We start from the raw sequence: 7866 nt of genomic DNA, 5'->3' as shown, positions 1-7866 counted from the left end.
ACCCCATACTTGTCCCATCACCTTATTCGCCTTTTTTGCAATAGCTATCACTTGCGACCCCTCCCTGTTGTTATATAAAATACAAAGTGTAAGGGACATCAGAAGGCGTCATTGGCCAGGAATTCCCGAATAGAATAAAAAGCTTTCGCTATCAGATAGTTTTTCATTTTGAGCTTAAATTGATTTATGTTCAAAAGTTAACATTATAAAACTTTATACCAAAGTAATTGGGTCCGCTCCTCGCCCTCGCCGTTCGAAAATAGTAATTATGATATGAGTTAAAAGTCCTAAGCTGGGGAACATTATTTTTAATGAACACAAGACAATGAGGAAATGTAGAGCGAAGAAAAAGTTAAAATATTATACTCAATGAATTTACCCCTGCAGCAGGCCCGAAATGTCAAGTTGGCCATCACTCTAACGCATCTTCTCTGCGCACTGAAAATTCGGTCTGCATGGGCTGAATGACTCCAACACAGCAACGCGTAAGAAACGTGGCCAAAAAAGTAGCCATAATATGTCTTCATGGGCACATCGAAAGGAACGAGCCCTCTAAGTGACCGGATAACAAATATGGCTTTCCATGTCAGGCCGGAGTCAAGATATACCCCCAGATACCTGACCGGCTCCACGCATACCTCCAAACGTCTGAGAGAGAAATTCAGCTCTTGTATTTTAGCATCATTCATGCTTAACATATTGTACTGGAACCAATTAAAGATGCAATCGTGCGATTCCATCATACGCTGCTGCAAAACGACAGCGTCACTCGAAGAATTCATGATGGTTGTGTCATCGACAAAGAGAATCACTTCTGAGTTTTGTGGAACATTATTCGGTAGATCTAAAATCGAAATATTAGAAACAAAAGGGGTCCAAATACCGAGCCCTGTGGGACACCATATTTAATTGGCAAGCACTCCGAATCTAGGCCACCAAAGGAAACATACTGTGATCTGTTTGACAAGTATGATTTAATAAGCGTGATGCTACTGTCCTTCATATTGAAGGCATCTAGTTTATGAATCAGTATATTGTGAGAAACGCAATCAAATGCCATTGTCAAGTCGTAGAATGCGGCTCCCAAGTGATTCTTGGCCTCGAAACCGCCCTGGACAAACCTAACCAGTGCATGAACGGCATTCGTCGTGGATTTATTTTTTCTAAATCCAAATTGACCTGTGCTAAATAAACCATTGGACTCTAGATGAGATACAAGTTGCCCATTCAACACTACCTCAAGAATTTTTCCTAAGATTGGTAGGATAGATATTGGCCTATAATTTGAGGGCTCGTGTAGGGAGCCCTTCTTATGTATTGAAATAACCTTGGCCACCTTCAGACAGTCAGGAAAAATTGATGCAGATATGCACTGGTTAATCAATTTACAAAGTGGATAGATGTCTATATTTAAAGATGTTTTTATTTGCTTACTGTTGAAGTTATACACGTCCCTAGACGTCGAGTTCTTGAATTTAGAAATTATGTTGCACAGCTCGGTTTAAATTAAAAACCATTGGTGATAGAATTGTTTACAGGAGAACCTGGGGTGGCGTCGTGATGTCTCGAAAGATGTGGATCAAATGTCGATATGATACTACGGGCCACACCTGCAAAATAGCTATTAAAATCAGAAGGACTGGTGTACTGTAATGATATCGCTGCTTCTAGACATGGGTTTAAAAGAATACTAACCTAGTGGCGCCTCTTTATTGACAGTTGTTAGATTGATTGATTGTTGACAAAATTAGTTTTAAAAAAAATTAATTACTCGGAGCATCAATGGCCGATCTGTGTGGATTTGAAAATGGTTAATTTTTTACTTGGTCAACAAAGTGTATACACGAAATACCCTTGCTTCATTTGTATGTGGGACAATAGAGCAAAGCAACTTCATTGGGAACAAGATGTTTGGCCTATAAGAAATTCTTTAACTGTCGGTAAAGCCAATGTAATAAGGGAGCCGTTACATATTATTATTATATTATTACATATTAAGTTAGGAATGATAATGCAATTTGTAAAAGCGTTGGACAAATTGTTTTAATTATTTTTGTAGAAAATTTCCGAACATAGTATGGAAAAGTTGAAAGGTGGAATTTTTGATGGTCCTCAAACACGGCAATTGATGAAAGACGCAGATTTTATTAAAGTTATGATTGTTCCGGAAAATAAAGCTTGGAAAAGTTTTGTGTTGCGCCTACCAACACAAAAAAAAATTTCTATAAAACACCAAATTATGAAGAAATTGTACAAAATGTGCTGACAAACTTTCAGACTGTAAGACCAAATATAAGTATCAAGTTACACTATCTCCGCAATCATCTGGATAAATTTTCGGATAATTTAGGAAATTATAGTGAGGAACAGTGAGAGCGGTTCCACTAGGATCTAAAAGTGATAGAGGACAGGTATCAGGGTCAATGGTATTGTCACATGATGGCAGATTACTGCTGGTCTTTAACCCTCCGGTTAAACGACAGGCTGGGTCTGTGAAACCTGCCAAAATCATTTTTTTTATTGTATCTTTTCAAATATTTTTTTAAATTGATTTATCTTCTGGGTACCTTCTTATATTTACTAAATACATGGTTTTCTCTTTTGTTTTTAATTTTATGTTTACCATTTAGTTATGAGAAGGGCTTTGGGCCTATTAGACCCAACCCGTGTGGTCGTGTTGCTTTTTTTCATGTAACTTTTTTATCATAAATGATAAAAATGGTATAAGTAATTGATTTCAATTATGTATAAAACTAAAACGTTCCTGGGGCATCCCCTGCATTGTAACTATACGGTGTTTCTTCTATTCAGCGGAAGTCCTGAATACAAGAAGTATTTCTTTCGGCTGCTTTTGAATAAGAAGGTAAATTTTTGTTTGCTATCACGGACTCCCTTTCCTAGGCTTGTCTACTGTACAGATGTTCCATTTTAGGGTAATCCCTGTTCTTTAATATTATTTCGGAATACTATATAAACGAGCAGAAAATCAATGCACTTATTGATGAAATTCCAAGTCCAGACGGTAGTGACGAATCTGATAGTGAGTCGGTTGCTGAAGATATAATTAATGAACATAGTACTGATACAGAACAAGAAGAACCAGATAAAGAGGACAATCCTTCTACTAGTACTGGTGTACCCGATCACAGTATTTTTATGGAAGTGACAGAAATTATCTGAACGGTGTTAATTTCTAACCATTTCTGATGAAATTTGGTATATGTCCATTTCAAACGGCACTTAATGCAGTGGTGTACTCAGGTTTTTTGTAAAAAAAATTCCTAATATGATTTCTTCATTTTTTGCACCTAAAGAGTAAAATAGTAGGACTTGGCTTTTTCAAAAAAAAAAAAACACTCTGACCTAAGGTACAGTTTCTTGCGCTGTACAATTCAAAATTTGTCGAAATCGGGTAATAAATACAGATTTTACGAGGGTGCTCCGCTTTCAAATGGGTCATACTGTATATAAATAGCATAAATGTAATATTTTATTGTGTTTTTGTGGGAGGAATAAGCATCAAACTTTGGGTCTGAGGGATCCAGCCTGTCGAACAGTGTAATTTTTAAACCGCCCGTCAACTGCAGGGTTAAAAAGAGATTGTCCCCGGAAACCTTATAAAAGAAAAGCTCATAAAAGGTTTTGTGGAAATATAACATATGTTTTTGACATTTTCCTCTCTATTTAAATAAAGATTAAAAAAAAAAAACAAGAGCAAATCTTACAAAATCATTGATAATTTCATGAATTGTGAGCATAAATATATCCAAAATCAATCTTATATCTAGGACAACAAAACCACTGTAGACCAGTGTTATATATTTGCGTCTTTGGAAGAAATATTTTTTGCTTAAATTTCTTACAATTCCAGTTTAAAATTCCGCGAAATTCCAATCTCTGAGGTGATAAATAAACGGGGGGCTCCGATATCCGGTATAAATAACGAGACGAATTCGGGCGCCGCGGTGTGAGCGGGTGCAAAATAAACGAGCCTCGGCAATTTATCCCAATTATTTACGGCGTACGAGTCAATTGTTTATTGGTCTGGCCGGAGGATGGGCCCCAAGAAGCCGACGGAGGTGTGCGCGGAGCACCGTACCGGCCTCCGAAGACACCCCGGGCGGTCTTCGGTCTTCTTCCTCACCGACAACCCCTCATCCCCTTTTTAACAAACAAAAAAATCGAAATTAATTAACTACAACGAATCTTACAAAATCTAATCACCAATTATTATTTTTTATAAAAAAAATAGCATCGACTTTTTGTTTCTGACATAAATAAATCAACGTCAATAAGCAGATTTGTCAAAAATAAACAGTTCGAAATGAGAGTAAAGTTGGGGTGCAGATTTATATGCATCTTATTCATGTCAATCACTCTTTTTGCATTTTTAACCGTGTTACTTGCTCTAATTATGGATGTAGATGAATCAGACGGTTATAATGTCTTAGAGAAAGAAAAACGTGACATAGCATTTAAAAATATGTACTTTTAAGAAACAATAAAGGTAATAAATTTAATTTTTGTATTTTTATTTGCATATAATAAGTTGCCAAATATATCAGTAACACATAAGAATAAAAATAGGTGAGGCAGAAATGAATTTATTCTGCTGATAGTGTTGATTGCCGATCCTGGAAGAATAGAAGCCAACTTCAGAGTACTTAAGCGCATTATTAACATGGAAAAGAAAACGCCAACAGTCTACACTTTCACATTTGCTGATGAATCTGGTTGTGATTGCACAGGATATTGATTATGCTGAATATATGACATGGCAATTAATTGAAGAGTATGATAAATGAGACCAACTTTCACAAAACTAAATGCATCTGTATTGGAGGGGAACAACAAAATCTGCCTATTTCGGATTAACAAAACATCCCACATTGCAGCTCATACAAATACCTGGGCATAAAAATTTCGATAACCGAAAGAAATCTGCAGCTTTCATCAGAAGATTGCCGAAAGGAATACTAAAAGCCACAGAAAAGGATTAATGGAGAAGAGTTGCTGAACTTCAAACATCCAAACTTAAATGTGAACATGAACATGTGGAAAGAATTGGCCAAGACCGACTACCTAAGAAAGTACTGCACTAGACACTACAAGGAAGAAGAAGGAGAGGAAGGCCAGGGAGGAGTTGGAGTATTGAGAATGGACTATTTGTGTATGCAGTATGTCAAATATGTTTCAATATTGTACGTTTTTATTTGCATCTTATCATTTCGGGTTTCTGTGACAATTATATTTTTATGCAAGGAAAATATTTAATGATCGGAAGTAAGATAAAGCAGGTGACCCAAAATCTGATTGAAATTTTGCGCTATTTTTCTCAATACAAGTGGTAGCTTTGAAATTTGACAGTTGAGATCTGCGATTCTTCAGATTATTAATTATAGAGCGCTACGCAAAGGAACAACGCGTTATCATTGTGGCATCGTCAACAACAATTTCATTTCGAGAACCACCATGCAGCGAATTCTGAATACCTCCATTCCTATAAAATTCTGCTAACCCAAAACCTCAAACCAATACAACACATCTCACAGAACGCCATCAATTTGTTTAATGTCTTTTTGTGGCCTGCATTTGGATATCATAAATCTGGACACTAACGCCTATGCCAATGCGCGATTATTACCGATCTCCAACGTGTCATCGGTGATGAAAATTTCATGACAAGACTAAAGGTTTGTGTTCAGAATCGTGAAGACCACAAGACAATATTTTATTACATATCTACAGTAGTTACACAGTGCTGTACACGGTGTGCATGAAATGGGATAGTGTTGAAACGAGTAACCTTCGTATTTGGCGAAAAAATATAGTCAAAAATTTTGAAGCTCTGCTCAACCATAGATATAGGGATAACGCTAAGGAATTAGGAAATAAGAACGATCTTAAACCAAGAAGAGGCGTACAAACGCTAAAAACTCAATGTACAAAGTAAATGAATGCACAAACAATCAAGTGTGCACAGAAGTATGGAAAATATAATGATGTGGGGCTTTGACTAAAACAATGTAAGTAGCATTAAAAAAAATAGATATGGTCAAATTTAAGTTGGTCCAGAGATTGATTAACAGACAAATGTGAATTGAGAACAGAATGCAATGGTATTTCAAAGACTAATACGTAGAATCCAACAAATAGGTATACTTGTTCTGTCTCTGAGTGAAATAGAGCCAACTCAGACTCGACTAAATTCAGAATAGAGAATGTAGGATTTTGTTTAAATAACAACTGACATAGAATATAAGATTTCTTCTGATTCAGCCGAAGTCTCTAGCAGACGAGCTTCAACTATTAATATATCAACCCAGTATTGGCCAACACATTGCTGCTACTCGGCCGCAAGCTACCTGATTAAGCCGAGGTCCAACAATTGATATCATCAACCCAACATTGTCTAACACATTGCATCTACTCGCCAGCAAGCAACCTTGGCCAAACTTATTGTGGACATTATATGATTTCATCTGATTAAGCCGAGTTCCTTTGCAGTCGAAGTTCAACAATTTATATCATATCAACCCAATATTGACTAACACATTGCAGCTTTTCGACCGCAAGCAACCTTGGGTAAACTTATTGTGGAGATTATATGATTTCACCTTATTAAGCCGAGTTCTTTTGCAGTCGAGGTTCAACAATTTATATCATATAACATTGGCCGTTGATTGGATTGTAATTGTGGGAGAGGGAGCGCGGGGTGAGAGGAATGGGACAAAAAATTGTGTCTTTGTGGGATTAAGTAGGATGCGCCATTTTTGGTACCAATTTTCCGTTTCATTTATGAGCGTCTGCAGCTTACGGACAGAGGAAGTGATATCCCTACTGTGGGAGACCAATGCTGTGTCGTCGGCATAAAGTAGTGCGTATGCAGTGAGGTTAAAGGCGTCTGGGTTGTCGTTGTAAAGATCGTGGCAGAATAGATTGTATAGAGAGGGAGAGATAGGCGAACCCTGAGGAAGGCCTTGCTGAGCGGAGAAGCTCTGGGAGAAGTGATTTTTCAACTGCACGATGGAGGAGCGATTCGACAGGAATTGGTTTATCAGGGTTAGAAGGTAGTATGGCGTTTTTAGCTTATCCAGTTTAAATAGCAATCCTTTGTGCCACACGGAGTCAAAGGCCTTTCGGACGTCCAGAAACACTGCTGCAGATTTCAGTTTTACAAAACGTGCCGCCTGGAAGTTGGAAACCAGAATAGTTAGTGGCTGGGACGTTGATTTGCCGGATTGGAAGCCAAATTGGTAAGGCGGAATTTTCTTTGATACCGCAGCCAGCAGCTTGTTCAAGTGCGTCTCGAAGAGTTTTCCAATTACGGGGAGCAGTGAGATGGGGCGATAGTTGGCTGGATCAGATAGAGAAGAATCCTTCTTGGGAATACAAGTTATAATAGTTTATAATATATAATAGTTTAAATTATATGATTTTCCATGGTTTACAAAACAATATTAATAATCAAAAATTTCATTATTGCGTTTTCCTAACGATGTGATATAAAAATAACCATAATCGCTTAATTTTCACACTGTTCACCGTCGGTTATTTTATTGAAATGACTCCTTGTAACGCAATGTGTGTACAAATTTTTATGTTAGCTTCAGTGATGCAAATTCGATTTAAAAAGACTTTCTGTGCTACGATGTCTCGTCCTCGCGGTCGTTCCAATTACCATGTCATTATCATAAGGCGGTCGTATCTTTGGACCGATAGTGACAGGTGCTGGTTACACGTCATGTTATATCCGTTTTGCGACGTAGATATCGTCATCTTTTTGCATATCGCGTCTGACTTGAAGATTTTTTGCTGCAATTTTTCGTTTTGTTTCTTTGTTTTCCGTTGAATTTTTTTTTATTT

Source organism: Onthophagus taurus, chromosome 3 (assembly GCF_036711975.1).
Source record: "Onthophagus taurus isolate NC chromosome 3, IU_Otau_3.0, whole genome shotgun sequence".
Lineage (NCBI taxonomy): Eukaryota > Metazoa > Arthropoda > Insecta > Coleoptera > Scarabaeidae > Onthophagus > Onthophagus taurus.
The sequence above is the reverse complement of the archived record's forward strand: the minus strand, read 5'-3'. Positions refer to the sequence as shown.